Source organism: Papio anubis, chromosome 9 (genome assembly GCF_008728515.1).
Source record: "Papio anubis isolate 15944 chromosome 9, Panubis1.0, whole genome shotgun sequence".
Classification (NCBI taxonomy): Eukaryota; Metazoa; Chordata; class Mammalia; order Primates; family Cercopithecidae; genus Papio; species Papio anubis.
The window spans coordinates 21465192-21485114 of record NC_044984.1 but is presented as its reverse complement, the minus strand read 5'-3'; the positions used below and the strand labels follow the sequence as shown (position 1 = coordinate 21485114).

The 19923-nt window shown below is 40.1% G+C and overlaps 1 pseudogene; it reads right to left on the bottom strand.

The window, feature by feature from the left end:
* The window catches only part of LOC101013123, a 41282-nt pseudogene that overhangs the window by 17691 nt on the left and 3668 nt on the right, over positions 1–19923 (bottom strand).

The window sequence follows — 19923 nt, the reverse complement described above, 5'->3', positions numbered from 1 at the left end:
TGGGAGGTGGAGGTTGCAGTGAGCCAAGATTGTACCACTATACTCCAGCCTGGGCAACAGAGTGAAACTCTGTTTAAAACAAAACAAAACAAAACAAAAAAACACTCCTCCTTCAGGCCCAGTATCATCAAACATAAGGTTTAAGTAAATGAGATTAAGTTATTTCTGAAGCAGTTTTACACTATAGTATGTGTCAACATCACTTATGAGGTTGTATCTAACATCCAAACTCTTAATATATAACTGATTCTTAAAAAAAAAAAAAAAAGGAATTAAGATTATGCAGTGGCACTATCATAGTTCACTGAAGCCTTGAACCCCTGGGCTCAAGTGATTCTCCTGCCTTGGCCTCCCAAATTTCTGAGATTACAGGCATGAGCCACTGCATCCAGGCTAGTTAACTATTTAAAATTCTAGAAAGAACCCAAAAATCTTCACCTGTTACTCTTTTTACTGGCAATAAGTAATTATTAACAGCAATATTTAATGTGCTTCCTTCTTCTAGTTATGCCCATTGGGGTCAATGTCAGAGTTGTGGCCAGAATGGGTGGCAGAGGGGGTGAGCCAGCCAGGGCAAGAGGTGGCATCCTACTAGCCGCTCCATGTACTCCTTTTATCCCACAGGCTGCAGCAGCTGTGCCACCATTCAATACTAATTCGTTTTTTGGGGGGGTGTTTGTTTGTTTATTTGTTTAATTTTTGAGACCGGGCCTTGCTCTGCAGCCCAGGCTGGAGTGCAGTAGCGTAACCATGGCTCACTGCAGCCTCAACCTCCCTAGCTCAAGTGATCCTCCCATTTCAGCCTCCCAAGTAGCTGAGACTATAGGTGCACACCACCATTCCTGGCTAATTTTTTAATTGTTTGTAGAGATGAGGTCCCTACCTCATCTCTTTAATTGTAAAGAGATGAGCCTTTACAATAATGTTAGATAATTCACTTTAGACAGAAAAATGACCTTCCAAAAGATTTGTTTTGATTCTATAAATGAAGAATCAAATGAAGAAACTCTATTACTGAAATTAACTGATATTCTATTTTAAGCATCTGATAACACTGGGAGAAAAAAAAAAAAACAGCCACCATCTAACTGTTTGCAAAGCCTTTCCTTCTGCTAATGGAGCCAACACCTTAATAGCTATTGCTCCACTTTTCATAAGTGCACAAAAGAAGTTTCAATAAAAACGGGCAAAATTAATTGAAACATTGATCTAATTCAAAGGTGTGCTTCACAAAGTGATATGTAAATAGGCTTTCTACATCTTCGTATTTTAAATTTTTGTCTCTGGGTACAGTCTTTTAAAATTAAGTATTCACTTTTAAAGTAGAAGCCAATGTTTCTTTAACTGATTTGTTTATTTCGGATTTTCAGCAGTCGGTGATACTACCACGGTCACCATGGTAGATGTAAATAGTGGCAAACGTGCTGTTCAAATAACATGTCCACCATTAATGTTCTTAAGAAATGGAAACACAGTCATTTTTTCATTAAACATGTATGTTATGGGTTGAATTGTGCCCTACCCCACCCCCACAAATGTGTATATTAAAGTCCTAGCACCAGTACTGCAGAATATGATCTTATTTGGGAATAGGGTCATTTTAGGCTTAATTAGTTAAGATGAGGTAATACTGGAGTAGAGTGGCCTCTAATCCAATGTGGCGGTGTCCTTATAAAAAGGGAGAAATTGGGACACAGACATGAATACAAGGGAAATACCATGTGAAAATAATGACAGAGAATTGGGGTGATATTTTTGCAAGCCATGGAATGCCAAAGTTTGCCAGCAATTCACCAGAAGCTAGGGTAGAGGCATGGAACAGATTCTCTTTCATAGCCCTCAGAAGGAACCAATCCCACTGACACCTTGATTTTGGACTTCCAGCCTTCAGAACTGTGAGACAATGAATTTAAGTGCTTTAAGCAACCCACAATTGTGGGTACTTTGTTATCGCAACCTTAACAGACTAATATAATGAGCTTACATTATTTTTAAGTACATTATTGCTAAAAAGGCTTATTATAAAATAAAAATGCATTACCACTCAATAGCATAAGTAAGTCATTTTATATGTGAATTGTGCAATGAATGATAAAATACAGTACTAAAAATTCCCGGCCAGGCGTGGTGGCTCATGCCTGTAATCCCAGCACTTTGGGAGGCTGCGGTGGGCAGATCACCTGAGGTCAGGAGTTCAAGACCAGCCTGACCAAGATGGAGAAGCCCCGTCTCTACTAAAAATACAAAATTAGCTCGGCGTGGTCACGCATGCCTGTAGTCTCAGCTACTCAGGAGACTGAGGCAGGAGAATCGCTTGAACTCAGGAGGCGGAGGTTGCAGTGAGCCTAGATCGCAGCATTGCACTTCAGCCTGGGCAACAAAAGCAAAACTTCATTAAAAAAAAAAAAAAAAATTCCCAGACTTCTCAATACACTTTTATAGTAGGACTGTGCCGCCTTTATTCCCTGCATGTATCTCCTGTACTTCTAACTAATGTACTTCTAACCAACAATTTATTATATTTCTCACTCATCTCCAGGGACTGGCAGACTGGTGGATATTTGCATCTTGCAAGCTAAAACACATGCCAGGCACAGGTCATGGCTCAACTGGCTGATCAACTAAGTGGCTGGAAGGAACAGCTGTGTTAATTAATAACTTCACTCACTGCCACCTGAGACCAAATTCAGCTGACCCTCACCGCTCATGTCCAAGTGAACTTTTTTATATTCACATATTCCCTGAATGGGTATCTTCAAAATGGAGCATAAGTTATTCTATGTCTGGAAAGGGCTGGGGAAAGAGTGATAACCTGATCATATTTAAGATTTAACATGTGTGTAGCTGAAGTCTCTGTTTGATGCACTTACATCTCACATACTACTAGAAGAGACCATGACAGAAGCTGGAAATAGAAAGTGAAGGCTTACCAAAATCATCTCAGATTATTAAAATGCATCTATTGCATTATAATATTTTATTTAAAATGATAATCATATTTTATTTAAAATGAAAAATCCAGGAAGATGCTAAAGTGAGCAGGCAGTAGGATATGTGGTCACTTTTTTTTTTTTTTTTAGACACAGTCTCACTCTGTCACCCAGGCTGGAGTGCAGTGGTGCAATCATGGCTCACTGCAGTCTTGATCTCCCCCAGGCTCAGGTGATCCTCCCACCTCAGCCTCCCAAGTAGCTGAGACTACAAGTGCGTGTCACCATGGCCAGCTAATTTTTGTATTTTTTGTAGATACGTTGTTTTGTCAGGTTGCCCAGGCTGGTCTCGAACTCCTGGGCTCAGGTCATTTGCCCACCTCAGCCTCCCAAAGTGCTGGGATTACAGAGGTGAGCCACCGCGTTCCACCTGTGGTCACCTATGTCATAAGGCTTTCTGGTAGATTGTTTCCATAATTGTTCCAAGTGAATTTATGCTACCTTGTATACATACCGGTGGTATACCTAGTACAGTTGACCCACAGAACAATTTTTTAAACAAAATTTATTGGTAATGCAAAATAAACTGTCATTCTCTTTAGGCTCTATAAAGGTATGCGTCCCTTGTTACTGACTTTACCTGAAATACAGGAAACTTTTCTAATTTATAGGCTCAAATTGGTTGTTTTCTTTTTATTTTTCTCTCAGCAACATTTTCCTCAATTACATCTTTGATTTTTGTTTCTGTTCCCATTGTTCTCATTTGCTTCTCAGGCAATCCTATACTTATTAAATGGGATTTTTTTTTTTTTTTTTTACTCTTCTCCATCTTTATCATCTCCTTTCTCATTATTTTGATCTGTTTTTGTGGACTTTTCTTTTTTTAGAAAATTCTCAGATCTGCCCTCTCTATCACAAATCCCATTTTCTCTGTACTTATTCTGTTCTTTACTACTTTCAAAGCAAACTTACAAATAACAAATATAAAAGATACTTAGGTCCCACCCCCAGAGATACCAATTGAATACTCTGGAGTGTGGCCCAAGCAAGTTTTTTTTTTAAAAAATTGTGGTAAAATATACATGGCATACAATTTGTCATTTTAGCCTCTTTTACGTGTGCAATTCAGTGTCATTAAATACATTTACATTGTTGGCAACCATAACTAGCATCTATTTCCAGAAATTTTTCATCTTGCAGATAATTTTTAACAACTCCCTCTTTGACATGAAAAAACTATTCTTAGAAATAATCATAAAATAAAATGAATCATAATAATGACCATAAAAGAAACATACTAAAAATGTTCTTCTATTCAACTTTTATACAATACTGCCAATAAAAAATAAAGAGCAAATATATACTAAAAAGCACAATGACTTATTTAATGGCTTTTCTGTCTGCCTAACCATTTGAACTTTGACCCTTTGGCTCAAGCAATCCTCCTACCTCAGCCTCCCAAAATGCTGGGATTACAGGCATGAGTCACTGTGCCCAGCCTGATTTCCAATTTAGAATCTACTGTATAAATTCAGGAATAGGTAGTGCTATGGAGATTGGAGACAGGATCCAAGGGAGCTCAATTTATTCATAAATGTTGCAAATGTAATCTTGCAACCAACACAGGTAGCTCAATCTATGTATGTTGGAGGCAACTATATAATTGAAAGTTCTCTGAATTAGCTACCATGTAGAATAAAATGTTTATTTAAAAAGTAATAAAAATGTGGCTGGGTGAGTGATGAAAACAACTCTCGGTGGAGAGGGGAGCTGCAAGGGGATGGGAAGGGCAGGTTGCTCTCCCCTGAGGTTAAGTCACTTCTCAACCTCACGCCTAGTGGCTCATGCCTGTAATATTAGCACTTTGGGAGGCCGAGGCAGGTGGATCACTTGAGGTCAGGAGTTCAAAACCAGTCTGTCCAACATGGTAAAACCCCGTCTCTACTAAAAATACAAAAAATTAGTGGGGCATGGTGGTGAGTGTCTGTAATCCCGGCTACTTGGGAGGCCGAGGCAGGAGAATCCCTTGAACCTGGGAGGCAGAGATTGTAGTGAGCCGAGATCATGCCACTGCATTCCAGCCTGGGCAACAGAGCAAGACTCCGTCTCATAAAAAATAATAAAATAAAATAAAATAAAATAAAATGTAATAGTATCTGCAACAATTATTAAAACTAAACCAACAAAATAATTTTTCAGGAAGGAGTATGCTATCATTGCCATTATCTAGAATTAATGGCTCACTATGCTAATAAAAATAAAAGTAATTTTCAGTAGGTTTTAGTACTGTTTCAAGATTCTCACTGGACAATACATCCGCTTAGTGCCTGGCCTTAGGATAGGCTGCTCTCACGGTCCCACCCTTGGCATACCGCTGGTTCATACCTTGTTAGTCCCTCCCACTGATCCAATGATAGAGGTTGGAAGAAGAGAAATTCTAGGCAGACGGGGCGGGTCTCTGGCAAAATCCCACCTTCCAGCTGAAAAGCCTGAAATCCAGTGCCCAAAGTGAGAACTTCCATCCCTGTGTGCCTACTCTTTTCCTTCCTATTGGTTCTTTCTGAATAATGTCTTTCTACCAATTGAATGTTGCCTTTTCCAAAACTGTCTATGGCCTTCCCCGCCTCATCCTATGTCTGTAAAGATTCCAGACTTAGCTGGCAGAGGAGAGAAGTGGCTTATGTTGGGAAGAAGCAAGTTGACTTCAGAGAAAGCAGCTGGATGTCAGAAAGAGGCAATTTGACTTCAGAAGAGAGAAGCAGAGAGGTGACTTAACCTTAAGGGAGAGCGACCTGCCCTTCCCATCCCCTTTCCAGCTCCCCTCTCCACTGAGAGTTGCTTTCATCACTCAATAAAATTCTACACATTCACCATGCTTCAGGTCGTCTGTATGACCTCATTCCTTTTGGGCACCAGAAAAGAATTCGGAATACACTAAGCATGGGTACCCCCAAAAAGCTGTCATACTGGCCCTTCGCCCTCACTGGTGGAGGGCAGCTGCCCCATGTGACACTGCTGTTCGTGGACAGTGGAACTAAGGGAGCATTGTAACACACCCTCTGGGGCCTTGGAGTCACAGGCACCCAAACCTGGATGCTGCCATGGGGCCTGCGTGGAGTTTGCTCCTGCTGGTACTAAAGCAGCTGGTTCCTACACTTGCTCGCCTGAGCACTCCCTCCCCTGAGGACTGCAGCACAGCAGACCTGAGTGAGTGGAGCTTCCGCCGGCACCTAAGTTCTCCCACCTGTGAGGGGTTGAGTGGGGTGGACTGAGTTAATGGGGCACTTCTGTTGCAAGTCCTGCAAAGGGGTCAAGAAAGTATCCTGCAACACGACATTGACTCCAGGCTTGGCCCTGTGATTTACTTTGCCCTCTCTTATAGCCTTGAGGTTGCCATATGAAAAAGCCTGAGCTAGTAGCCTTCATGCTGGAGTCATTTGACCCAACCAACAGCAGCACTAACCGCCAGGCATGTAAGTGCATTTTTCAGACAATCTAGCCCCAGTCAAGCTACCTCACAATTTCAGTCACATGAGTAATTCCCAGCAAAACCAATAGAAGAATATCTCACTCGAGTCCAGCTCAAATTGCACTGGCCCATAAAATTTTAAGCAAATAAAAGGGATGGTGTTTCAAGGCACTAAGTTTTGGGGTTGATTTTTTGTGCAGCAATAGGTAATTAATATACCATTGTAATAATTTTGATTTTTATTTTGAGTGACATGGGAAGACATTCGAATATTTTGAGCCAGAGTCAGACATGATCTGACCTTTCAAGAAGATTACTCTGGTTGCTATGTTGGGGGGAAAACAAAAAACAAAAAAAAAAAAAAAAAAAAAACCCCACAGCAACATAGGTAACTAAAGAAAGGAGGGAGACAATTTGGCAAGGTGATACAGTGAGCTAGATGAGACATGATGGTGGCAGTTGGGTAGTAGCAGTGCAGATGGTGAGAAATGGTCAGAATCTGGGTTCTAAATTAAGAGAAAGTTTGTTGATAGATTGAATGTGAGGTGAAAGAAAGAGAATCAGAAGGCTCATGGATTTTTTGTCAGATGATAACATGAGAAAGAGCGCAAAACTCTTTTTGTAAGCTAGGGGAAGACAATAACGTCAGGGATTCTGTTCAGGAATGTTAAGTTAGAAATACCTGTAGACATCTAGTCTGCAGGACAATGATTCAGGATTTATATATGAGCTATAAACTTAAGAGCTGTGAGTATATAAATAAGATTGAAAGCCACGAGGCTAGATGGAATTTTCTAGGGATTTAGAGCAAATTGAGAAGAGAAGATCCAATAACTAAATTCTGAGACAGACACTTGAATGTTTAGAGAATCTGTTCTCAAAGTATGATCTGTGGTCCCATGGGGTTCCCTAACACTCTTACCTGGAACCCTGGAGATCAAAACTACATTTTCATAATCATACAAAGACATTATCTGCTTTTTTTTTTTTTTTTTTTTTTTTTTTACTGTATTGACAATTGCATTGAAATACAAAAACAATGGTGGGTAAATTGCTGTCACTTTAGCATAAATCGAAGACAGTGGTACTAAACTCAATTAGAAGTTAATTATATGCTTCACCACTGTTGCTCTTGTAGTTTAAAATGAAATGCCAACTATTGCTCTTGTAGTTTAAAATGAAAATGTAAGAATGCCCTTGAGGAGAGGGTAACCATTCCTGATGACCACTTATTACACATCTATTTATTAACAACATTCTGTATAAAAACGTAGAAATATTAACATTCTGTATAAAAACATGGAAACTTCTCATAAACTACTTCTGGTCCATAGTGAAATTGGCTCAAGGAAAGACACTTGTGCCATTGTTTGAATTGCAGGCTGAATGACTTTCTTTAGGGAACACATTTTTTATCCGAAAATCAACTAACAGAAAAATTAGGTTTATTCAAACTTGGGTTTTTGGCAGACATTTTCTTGAAAATAAACCAAGTGACATTGTCACTTTAAAGAAAACAACTGACTGTCTTTGTTGCCAGTGATAACATTTGAACTTTCAAGCAAAAATTTTGGAAAATTTGCCTCTGTAAGCTTGACAGCTTCCCAATATTGTCAGGTGAGGTCAGTAGTGATATTAGGAAATGTGATTTTTTGATATTATATAATGAGACGTGTCAACATTTGAATAATCTGCATAATTCAGGGAACTAATATTTTCCCATTGACTAATGCATAATGTTACAAAATCATGAATGGGTAAAAAAGCCATTTAAAGTGCAGGATTGACAATAGATTTTCACATAACTGAGTACAAAACATTTACTGATAGAGTTTTAGACTGCACTTCACAATTAACCTTCAAGAAACTAACACTTGGAGTTAGGTACAAAATCAAAGGGAAACATCCAAAATTATTTCAAAAGGCTATTAAAATACTCTTCCTTTTTCCAAATATGTTATCTAAGTTAGGTCAGATTTTCTTCATATGCTTCAACCCAAACAATGCATTAGAATAGATTGAATTAGAAGGAGAAATGACACTCCAGCTGTCTTCTTTTAAACTAGACTAGGAGTGGGCAAATCTTTTCCATGAAAGTCCAAATACTCGATATTTTAGGATTTACCTGCCATATAGTTTCTCTTTGTCACAAATATGCAGCTCTTTCATTGTAGTGAGAAAGCTCCCACAAATACTATGTAAGTTAATGAACATGGCTGTATTCCAATAAATATTTATAAAAATAAGCAGTGGTCCGAATTTGTCCAATAGGCTGTAGTTTGCAGAACCTAGCCCCACACTAGGCAGTAAAGATATTTTTAAAACTATAAAACAATACCAGTTTTCTTACTAATTTGTTTTGAAAAACAGTTTTTTCCATAAAAATTGTATGTAGGTTTCGAAAATATAGCTATTTTTTCATAAAAAATGTATTTCTGTTAATATGTAGTAGGTTTCTAATGATCATGTTTAAACAAATTAATCAATAATTCTTTTTAAGTCTCAACTTTAATGTATGATACAGTAATAATTGATAGATAAAAGCCACATAACCAAAAGCTCTTTGAGAGCTTTAATAGTTTTTAAGAATGGAAATGGGGTCTTGGTACCAAAAAGGTTGAAAACTACTGGTTTGTAGGCAGGAGACATGAGAAGAAACCAGTAAATGAGACAGTGGAGGAGTGGCCCATTGAGGAAGCAGGAAAACTGGAAATGGGATATCCTGGAAACCAAGTGAACAACTTGTTTCAAGGAGGAGAGTGTGAGACTAACTGTGTCATCTGATAATAGCATCATCAGAATACTAATGGTGAGGAAGACCAGGTCAGGTGGCTCACGCCTGTAATTCCAGCAATTTGGGAGGCCAGGGAGTAAGGATCGTTTGAGCCTGGGAGTTTGAGACCAGCCTGAGAAACATAGCAAGACCTTATCTCTGTAAAAAATAAAAAAACTAGCTTGGTGCTGTGGCACACTCCTGTGGTCCCAGCTACTTGGGAGACTGAGATGGGAGGATCGCTTGAGCCCAGGAGGTCAAGGCTGCAGTGAGCCATAATTGCACTACTTCACTCCAGATACTGGTCTCAAAAAAAATGCTAATGACAAGGGACCAATAGACAGCGAAATGTTGAGCTTGTTGAGCTTCAAGAGACAGTAGGGCTAATAGGGCTGTAGGACACTGGAGAAGACGAAGGCATCCAGGGCACTTGTCTTAGTCCATTTGGGTTGGGGAGGCCTTTGCTGAGGGTGAGAAGACCTCATCTACCGGCAAAGAGGACTAATCAGAATTTAGGGACTCAAGGTCCCCACGTTCATCAGGGTCTTCCCACATGTCCCCATTCCAACTTATAGGATCTCATTATTTCCCAGTCAGTGCCTATACTTTGACAGTAGATACCCTACACTATAGGAAATAAGCCTGTCCCTTATGGCACACCTAGAAGCTCTTAGGTCATTTACGCTGTGCTTGACCCAGGAATTTAAATTCCTGAGCTCATCATTTTCTTTCATTACTTTATCCAGTGGCATTAGTAGCAACCAATCAACATCATTATATTTTTCAGTTTTACAACAATATTTGAAACTATCACATACAGAGTTACTCACCTCCTTGCCTCTTGTAAGGGGTTGATTAGGAGTATCCAATGCAGATATTTTGCATATTTCTATAAATAGTTCAGAACATGGACTATTAGTGCTTTCTTTACTATGGAAATGAGATCCTTAGCATTTTTAGATCTAAACAGATTAAAGAGCCAGTTCCAGAAACCCCAAAACCAATTCAGAAAACTCATTTTTAAAATTTTATTTATCTAGAATCACTCTTGTTAATAAAATCTGTATTAGTTAAGGTTCTCTAGAGAATTACAACTAATAGGATACATAGAAAGATAGACATATGAGAGGATTTATTATGGGAATTGGCTCATGTGATTATGGAGGACAAGAAGTAGAATGATATGCTGTTTTGCAAGCTGGAAAACCAAGAAAGCTAATAGTGTAATTCAGTCTGAATCTAAAAGCCTGAGAATCAGGGGAGCCAACACTGTAACTCTCAGTTCAAAAGCCTAAAAGCCGGGGACAAGTAGGGTATGTGTATCGGGGTTGCTGGTATGAGTCCTGAGAGCCTGGAACTCTGATATGCCAAGGCAGGGGATGATGGTTGTTTCGGCTACACAAGACAGGGAGAATTTGCCTTTTCTTTGCCTTTTTGTTCTATCTGGGCCCTCAAGGGATTGGATGGTGCCTGCTTACATTGGCAAGGGTGGATAATCTTTACTGAGTCTGCTGAGCCAAATGCTAATCTCTTTTCACCTTCGCAGACACACCCAGAAATGTTTTATCAGCTATTTGGGTATCAATTAACCAGTCAAGTTGACTCATGGCACTGGTTAAAGAAATTGCTTTAAATGAGTGAAAAGTTCCCACTTCTGAAACAAGAGGTAGTAAATAAAGGATGAAGGCAGTTGTGGGCAAATTTGTAGGTGCAGTAGCAGGAACTGAAGGAGTGTCAATCTGATAGTTTCTATTTTCACTTTGAAGTAGGAGTGAAGCATCTTTTGAAATGAGGGGGTGAAGTGTTTCGGAGGCTTAGAAGAGTAGGAAACGTGAAAGGCTGAAGAAATGAGGAGAGAGAGCTAACGAGGAAAATTAGAGGGTTTCCAGGTAATGTTGACTTGCCAGGTGGGGTTAGAAATTATGAATGTATTGTGGCACCAATCTATATGATTGATGGATTTTCTCTAGCAAATATTTAAGAGCCCAGGTATTAGTACAGAGAAAGTAGACAATAAACCTGCTAGACCAGAAGTAGGCAAACTTCTCCTGTAAAGAGCCAGATAGTACATATTTTAGGATTTGCAGGCTATACAGTTTCAATCACAGCTATTCAACTCTGCCTTTGTAGTATAAAATCAGCTATAGATAATATATAAACAAATGAGCATGGCTGTGTTCCAGTAACACTTATATTCACTGAAATCTGAATTTTGTGGCATGACATTTTATGTCACAAAACATTACTCTTTCACTGATTTTTTTCAACTGTTTAAAAACATAAAAACAATTCTTAGCTTGTGGGCCATACAAAAATAGGCAGCAGGTTGATTGGTCTGTGGGGTCCGTAGTTTGTAAACCTTTGCCCTAAACTTTGGGGCAAATTAGAGGAAGGTACCTGCTCAGGACAGATCTACCCCAGGACTCTGAACAAAGCTTTAGTTTTTTTTTCCATTTGTCCCCTTTGCTGGGTGCTTTTGTACAGTGCACAAACTGCTCTTATGCTTTCAGATTTGGGGATCTATCAGACCCCCAAATGATGGTTGTTTCAGATACAGCATGGAAAGTGAGGATATTGGCACAAAAATGGTTGAAAAGACAGGTAACTTTAGTGTTATCTGAATAGGGGTGGGAGGTAAGGCGGAAAGGTGCTGATAGACATCCAGTCAAGGGGATCAAGGGCCATTAAGTATTTTTTTTTTTTTTCTTTTTTGAGATGGAGTCTTGCTCTTGGCTCTGGTTGCCCAGGCTGGTGTGCAATGGTGAGATGACTCACTGCAACCTCCGCCTACCGGGTTCAAGCAATTATCCTGCCTCAGCCTCCACAGTAGCTGGGATTATAGGCACCTGCCACCACACCCAGCTAATTTTTGTATTTTTAGTAGAAACAGGATTTCACCATGTTGGCCAAGCTGGTCTCGAACCCCTGACCTCAGGTGATCCGCCCACTTCGGCCTCCCAAAGTTCTGGGATTACCGGCCACTGCGCCCAGCTCTATTAAGTGTATATGAGCTCAAGGAACCAATATAATAGGAATAATTGAGGGAAGAGTTGGAACATTAAAGTCCTAGAGAGGCATGTTTGAACGTATGATGTAAGAGTGAAAGAGTTTAGGCAATTTTACGATGTAGTGTGTGGCACATCCAAGGGGTCAAAGTCTTTGATGAGAAAGAGAAAATGGCCACATTGTCAGTAAGTGACAGCACCGATAGAGATTAGAGGTTGACACAGCTGATGTTATGAACATAAAGAAACAATGACAGTAAAAATGTAATGATCTGGAAATGGTTCAGGGACAAAGGGAAGATCAGTCACTTTAACTCATGCCTGACACTCTCTTGTCCTCTCCCTTCCAAAAATTAGCTCCCAACTTTTGCTTCTATACCCCAAGGACTTAGGTCCTTTAAGATCCTTTTCTTTCCTCCCAAAGAACCAGTCAGGAACTGGGAAGAAAACATTAGTGAAGAAATTTAGAGGTTAACATATAAGAAATAGAAAAGCTGGAGATGTTTATAGGTTACAGGTTTTGCTTCATTGTGGTTATATATTTCAACTGCTGACTAGAATCTCCAGCTGAATGAATCAGAGGCTTCTTAAGCTCAATATGCACAAAATAGAACTGAATTTCCTCCTTGACACATTCTGCCCATGCTGCCAGGTAAACTTCTTCCTGCTTTTGTGTAACTCTCTCAGTAAAAGATATTACCAGCCCCTCTCCTTACCCAACTCCTTCCATAGGTTTCCTTAGTCTATCCGACTATCTTCGTATCCAGTGCTACCCCTCTGCTTTAGGTTCTCATCATCTCTGACTTGGATTATTAGAACTTCCTTTCAATGAACTCCCTAATAATCCTGCTTTATTTAAATTTTCCTAAGTTGTTCATCATTGATTTTTGTGTTAATTTGATTTTGTAAAATATTGCATTAAAATTTCATTTATCTTGATACCCAAATAGTTTTGTGCCTCCTTAAGGTGTGCACAAAAAGCAAGTGCTGTCCTCACTTCACTCTTGTCCTAGCCCTTCTCCTACCTCCAGTCTTGTCTCCCTCAATCTGTTTTCCATTTAGCCAGGCAGCCAGTCAAATAAAATACGTAAGTAATCATGCCACATTCCTGCTTAAAATTCATCAAAGTATTCCCCTCAGGTTAATTCAACGAGACCTCACCAAGATCAATCTTGTTCTGGTCCCTGCTTTCTATTTCAGTCTCTATTTTGGATTTCCTCTTTTTCCTCTATTTGTTATTGCCATGGCTAACATTATGTACAGACACAGAATGAACACATAATGTTCTTAGAGCTTCCCATGTATTATTTTATTCTATATGATGAGGTGATATAGATGCTATTATATTATTTCTATATTATTTTATAGCCAAAGGCATTGCTATAAAGGGTTACCTGAGGTTGGGAATTTATTTTAGAAAGAAATTTATTTGGCTTACAATTCTGCAGGTTGTGCAAGCATGGTATCAACATCTGCACAGCTTCTAGTGAGACCTCAGGAAGCTCACAATCATGGTGGAAGGCAGAGAGGGAGCTGCCATACCATATGGCAAGAGAGGGAGCAAGAGACAGAAAGAGAGATAAGTGTCATGCCATGCTCTTTTAAAAACAACCAGCTCTCACGTGAACTCATAGAGAACGCAGTCACTACCATGAGGACAGCACCAAGACATTCATGAGGGATCTGCTCCCATAACCCAAATGCCTCCCCCTAGGTCCATCTCCAACATTAGGGATCACACTTCAGCATGAGATTTGGAGTGGACACACATCCAAACCACGTCAGTCACTAAGCTATAAAGTTTCACAGTTCCCTTCCCCTAAGTCTTTTTATGCTTTTCTACATTTCCCCTCCTTGGAAAACTCTCCATTCCCCTGCTGTGGTTACTTCCTGCAGTAGGTGGATTAGTGGCTCCCCTAAGGCATTCACATCCCAATCCCTGGAACCTGTTACCTAACACGGTAAAATGATTTCGCAGTTGTGATTAGGTTCAGAATTTGAGATAGGAAAGTTATCCTTGTATTATCTGAATGGACCCATTGTAATTACAAAGGCCCTTACAAGAGTGAGACAGGGAGATCAGAGTGAGAGAGAAGATACGATGATGGAAGCAGAGAGGTCAGAGTGATGCCATTGCTGGCAGGGGGCCATGAGGAATGTAGGCAGCCTCTGGAAGTCAGAAAAGGCAAAGAACACACTATTGCTTACAGCCTCCAGAAAGAATGCAGCCCTGCTGACACCTTGATCTTGGACTTTCAATGTCCAGAGCTGCAAGTTAATACATTTGTGTTATTTTAAGTCATTAAATTTCTGGTAATTTGTTACAGCAGCAATGGGAAACTAATACACTTCCTCTGGAATGCCTTTCCTGGTCCCCTCAAATTATATTAGATGCTCTTCCCAAATGTTCCCACAATTTCCTGTTCTTGCCTTTTACTCAGCACTCGCTGTGTTGCATTGCATTTCCTGGTTATGAGCCCATCTCTACCTCTAGGTGGTAAGTTCCTTTGACTGGGATCTCGTTTTTTGTATCCTCAGAACTTTACTTAAAGATACACAGTTGGAGCTCAACAGACATTTGTTGAGTGAATAAATAAATGTGATTTCTCAGTCAAAGAGGGTTTGGATTGTGTGTTTATACTACAATTATGTTTAAAATGATGATTACTAAGCTTAAAATGCAACCAAATTTGCCTTCCTGTTAAGAAAAAATAAAAACATAAAGGACACAGAGTGGGCTTTTTTCTAAGAATCCCATGAACACTGCAGGGGGAAGCAGTTACCTTGACAGTAATGAGAAACCTGCTTTCTTCAGAGAAGCAAATGAAGCAATAAAACAAGAGAGGGTAAAGTAATTAAGAAATTCTGGGCCGGGCACAGTGGCTCACGCCTGTAATCCCAGCACTTTAGGAGGCCGAGGAGGATTACCTGAGGTGAGGAGTTCAAGACCAACCTGGCCAAAGTGGTGACGCCTGTCTCTAAAAATACAAAAATTAGCTGGGTGTGGTGGTGTACGCCTGTAATCCCAGCACTTTAGGAGGCCGAGGTGGATTACCTGAGATCAGGAGTTCAAAACCAACCTGGCCAACGTGGTGATACCCTGTCTCTAAAAATACAAAAGTTAGCTGGGTGTGGTGGTGTACGCCTGTAATCCCAGCACTTTAGGAGGCTGAGGCGGATTACCTGAGATCAGGAGTTCAAAACCAACCTGGCCAACGTGGTGACACCCTGTCTCTAAAAATACAAAAATTAGCTGGGTGTGGTGGTGCAGGCCTGTAATCACGGCTATTCGGGTGAGGCTGAGGTAGGAGAATTACTTGAACCTGGGAGGCAGAGGTTGCAGTGAGCCGAGATCACACCACTGTACTCTAGCCTGGGTAACAGAGATAGGCTCTGTTTAAGAAGAAGAAGAAGAAGAAGAAGAGAAAACCTGAAGTTTAACATAGGCTTATACGTTTTTTACATAGTAAGACACATACTTAGAAATGACATATGTGCTAGCTACGAGAAGTTTTTATTCATGACAGTGTTGAATTGAGTGGGACTGTGCTTGGCCTGCTACTGTTGAATATGACTCAAACACAAGTCAGGAACACATGACATTTTATTCCTATTTTTCTTTTGTTGTGAGTCTTTGTAATGCTCTATGTCTCACTCCATTCAGCTGATATAACAAAATATCATAAACTGGGTAACTTGTAAATGATATTTATTTATTATGGTTCTGGAGGCTGGGAAGCCTCAAGGCACTGGCAGATTTGATGTCTAGTGAGGGCCTGCTTCCTGGTTCATGGAATGATACCTTCTCACTGTGCACATGAGGTGGAAGGGCAAGATAGTTGTTGGGGGCCTCTTTTATAGGGGTACTAATCCCATTTGTGAGGGTTCCACATCACTACAATGGCCCCTTCTCTTAATATTATCACATCAGAGATTAAGTTTCAACATATGATTTTTGGGGGGACACATTCAGACCACAGCACCTAATTTAACAGTGTAATTTCAGTATGCTGATTCTCAAAGGGAGAAGTCATTACACAATCACCTGTTTCTCTCCCATCCTATAACCCACCAACTATTTTAATAGTCTGGCATGGTGTGACTGGGTCATCTGCTTAGGGTATTACAAGCTTAAGTCAGGTGTTAGTCAGACTGGGTTTTACCTGGTGGCTCTGGAGAAAAAAATCTGCTTCCAAGTTCAGTGGTACACTTACCACAATTCAGTCCCTTGTGGTTGTCGAACTGAGGTACCATTTCCTCGCTGGCTATTAGCTTGGAATTCCTCTTAGCAACTAGAGGCTGCTTTTAGGTACTTTTCCTGTGGCCACAATTGTCACTTTACAACACAGATGCTACGCCTAAAAACTTAACAATAAATATTATCATATACCCAGGCAAGATTAAAATTTCCCTGATTGTCTCAGAAAACAAATCTTATGGTTTGTTAACAGAAGGATCCAATCAGGATTCAAACATTGCCTTTGGTTGAATTATGTCTTAAATCTTTTAAAATATAAAACTTTTATCCAATTCTTTATTTTTCTTGCAATGTATTTGTTGAAGAAACATGAATTTGTTTACAGAATTGTCTTCATTTTAGATCTTCCTGATTGCATCCCAATGGTGTTATTTAACATGCTCCTCTGTCTACTGTATTTTTTATAAAATTGGCAAATAGGTATGAGATTTGATTCAATTCAGTTTCAATTTTTTTTTTTTTACAGCAGGAATACTTCATGGGAAGTATTGTGTTTGTACTATTGTATCAAATCAGGAGACACATAAGCTTGGTTCTGTTTCTGTGATGTCAACAACCACTAATCACCATTGGCTGAACCCAAGATTTCATTAGGGGTTGCAGACAGGTGATATTTTAATTTTACCAATTCTTCCTCATTTATTAAGTACAATATTTCTATATAGAAAAACTTTCTCTCATCAACTATTTCCTTAGGTTACCCTGAGGTGCAGTTCTTCCAGGAAGGGCAAGATAAACACTTGATTCATTCTTTTTGTTGTTTCTGTTTTTAGAATAACCTATTGGTTTCCCAGCATTCTCCAAAGGGATCAATAAGTTTTGTTGGTCATTTCTTTTTTTTTTTTTTTTTTTGAGATGGTGTCTCGCTCTGTCACCCAGGCTGGAGTGCAGTGGTGTGATTTCAGCTCACTGCAAGCTCCGCCTCCCAGGTTCATGCCATTCTCCTGCCTCAGCCTCTCGAGTAGCTGGGACTACAGGTACCCGCCACCATGCCTGGCTAGTATTTTTGTATTTTTGGTAGAGACGCGGTTTCACCATGTTAGCCAGGATGGTCTCAATCTCCTGACCTCGTGATCCGCCTGTCTCGGCCTCCTAAAGTGCTGGGATTACAGGCATGAGCCACTATGCCTGGCTTGTTGGTCATTTCTTGTTGTGGGAAGTCAGGGACTCTAAACGGAAGGACTGGCTGGAGCCGCAGCAGAGGAACATAAATTGTGAAGATTTCATTTTAATATGGACATTTATCAGTTCCCAAATAATTCTTTTATAATTTTTTACGCTTGTCTTTAATCTCTTAATCCTGTTATCTTCGTAAGCTGAGGATGTATGTCACCTCAGGACCACTGTGATAATTGTGTTAACTGTACAAATTGACTGTAAAACATGTATGTTTGAACAATATGAAATCAGTGCACCTTGAAAAGAACAGAATAACAGTGATTTTTTTTTTTTTTTTTTGAGACGGAGTCTAGCTCTGTCGCCCAGGCTGGAGTGCAGTGGCCAGATCTCAGCTCACTGCAAGCTCCGCCTCCCGGGTTTACACCATTCTCCTGGCTCAGCCTCCCGAGTAGCTGGGACTACAGGCACCTGCCACCTCGCCCGGCTAGTTTTTTGTATTTTTTTAGTAGAGACGGGGTTTCACCGTGTTAACCAGGATGGTCTCAATCTCCTGACCTTGTGATCCGCCCGTCTCGGCCTCCCAAAGTGCTGGGATTACAGGCTTGAGCCACCGCGCCCGGCCAATAACAGTGATTTTTAAGGAACAAGGGGAGATTTTTAGGGAATAAGGTCTGACTGCCTAGGGGTCCGACAAAAAGAGCCGTATTTTTCTTCTTGCAAAGAGCCTATAAATGGACATGCAAGTAGGGAAGATATCACTAAATTCTTTTCCAAGCAAGGAATATTAATATTAATACCCTGGGAAAGGAATGCATTCCTGGGGGGAGGTGTATAAATGGCCGCTCTGGCAATGTCTGTCTTATGTGGTTGAGATAAGGACTGAGATACGCCCTGGTCTCCTGCAGTACCCTTAGGCTTACTAGGGTGGGGAGAAACTCCGCCCTGGTAAATTTGTCGTCAGACTGGTTCTCTGCTCTCAAACGCTGTTTTCTGTTATTTAAGACGTTTATCAAGGCAATATGTGCACCGCTGAACATAGACCCTTATCAGTAGTTCTGCTTTTGCCCTTTGCCTTGAGATCTTTGTTGGATCCTTATTAGTTCTGCTTTTGCCCTTTGTCCTGTTCCTTCAAAAGCACGTGATCTTTGTTAGAACCTTATTAGTAGTTCTGCTTTTTGTCCTTTGAAGCATGTGATCTTTGTACCTACTCCCTGTTCTTACACCCCCTTCCCTTTTGAAATCCTTAATAAAAACTTGCTGGTTTTGAGGCTCAGGTGGGCATCATGGTCCTACCGATATGTGATGTCACCCCCGGCGGCCCAGCTGTCAAATTGCCCTCTTTGTACTGTCTCTCTTTATTTCTCAGCTGGCCAACACTTATGGAAAATAGAAAGAACCTACATTGAAATATTGGGGGTGGGTTCCCCCAATAATATCTGTAGTAGTAGTTGTTGTTAATATCATTATGAACTCTGGATTATTGCAAATTTGACATGTTCCAATTCATTGCAGCTATTGATCTTCTTGATGCTCAAATTGCTCCATCTCTGGACACTGGGAGCCTCTTTTATTGGCTCCTGTGTTCCTTTGTTGTGACCCTATTAGTCTTGGATAGATTCCTTGCTTTCCAGTATAATCAACTCATCTTGCTCTAGTCTTCCAATTAGCCTTTTCTCTACAGACATGTCTTGGTTCTTTTATGTAGGAAATAGCATTTATTGTAGAGGCCACAATCTCATCACTGGGTGAATTCATTTATTTGTTGGTAAATATTTCTAAGACATTTCCATGAATACCGTTAGAAAAAACTTAAATACATAAATAAAACATCATGCCTATAATCCCAGCACTCTGGGAGGCAGAGGCAGGAGGATTGCTTGAGCCCAGGAGTTCCATACCAGCCTGGGCAACATGGTAAGATCCCATTTTTTTTTAAAGTTACCTGGGTGTGGTGGTGTGTGTCTGTTGTTCCAGCTACTTGGGAGGCTGAGCTGGGAGGATCACTTGAGCCCAGAAGGTTGAAACTGCAGTAAGCTGTGATTGCACCACTGCACTACTGTACTCCAGTCTGGGTGACAAGGCAAGACCGGCCACAAAAGGAGAAAAAAAGAAAAAGAAAAGAGAAAATATATTATAAATTCATACTGTTCATAATGTTATTTCTAACCGTGAATTAGGATGACTGTATTTATTTAATTTGTATATGGTATCTCTTTTTTTCTAACCCTGAAAATCTTGGTTCCTGATGAGACTGAAATAATTGTGTGAACACTCTTTCTCTATATGTATACATACATACATATATATATACACACACACACACACAATTACAGATATATAATACTGGTATTATTACTAGCAGTATGATT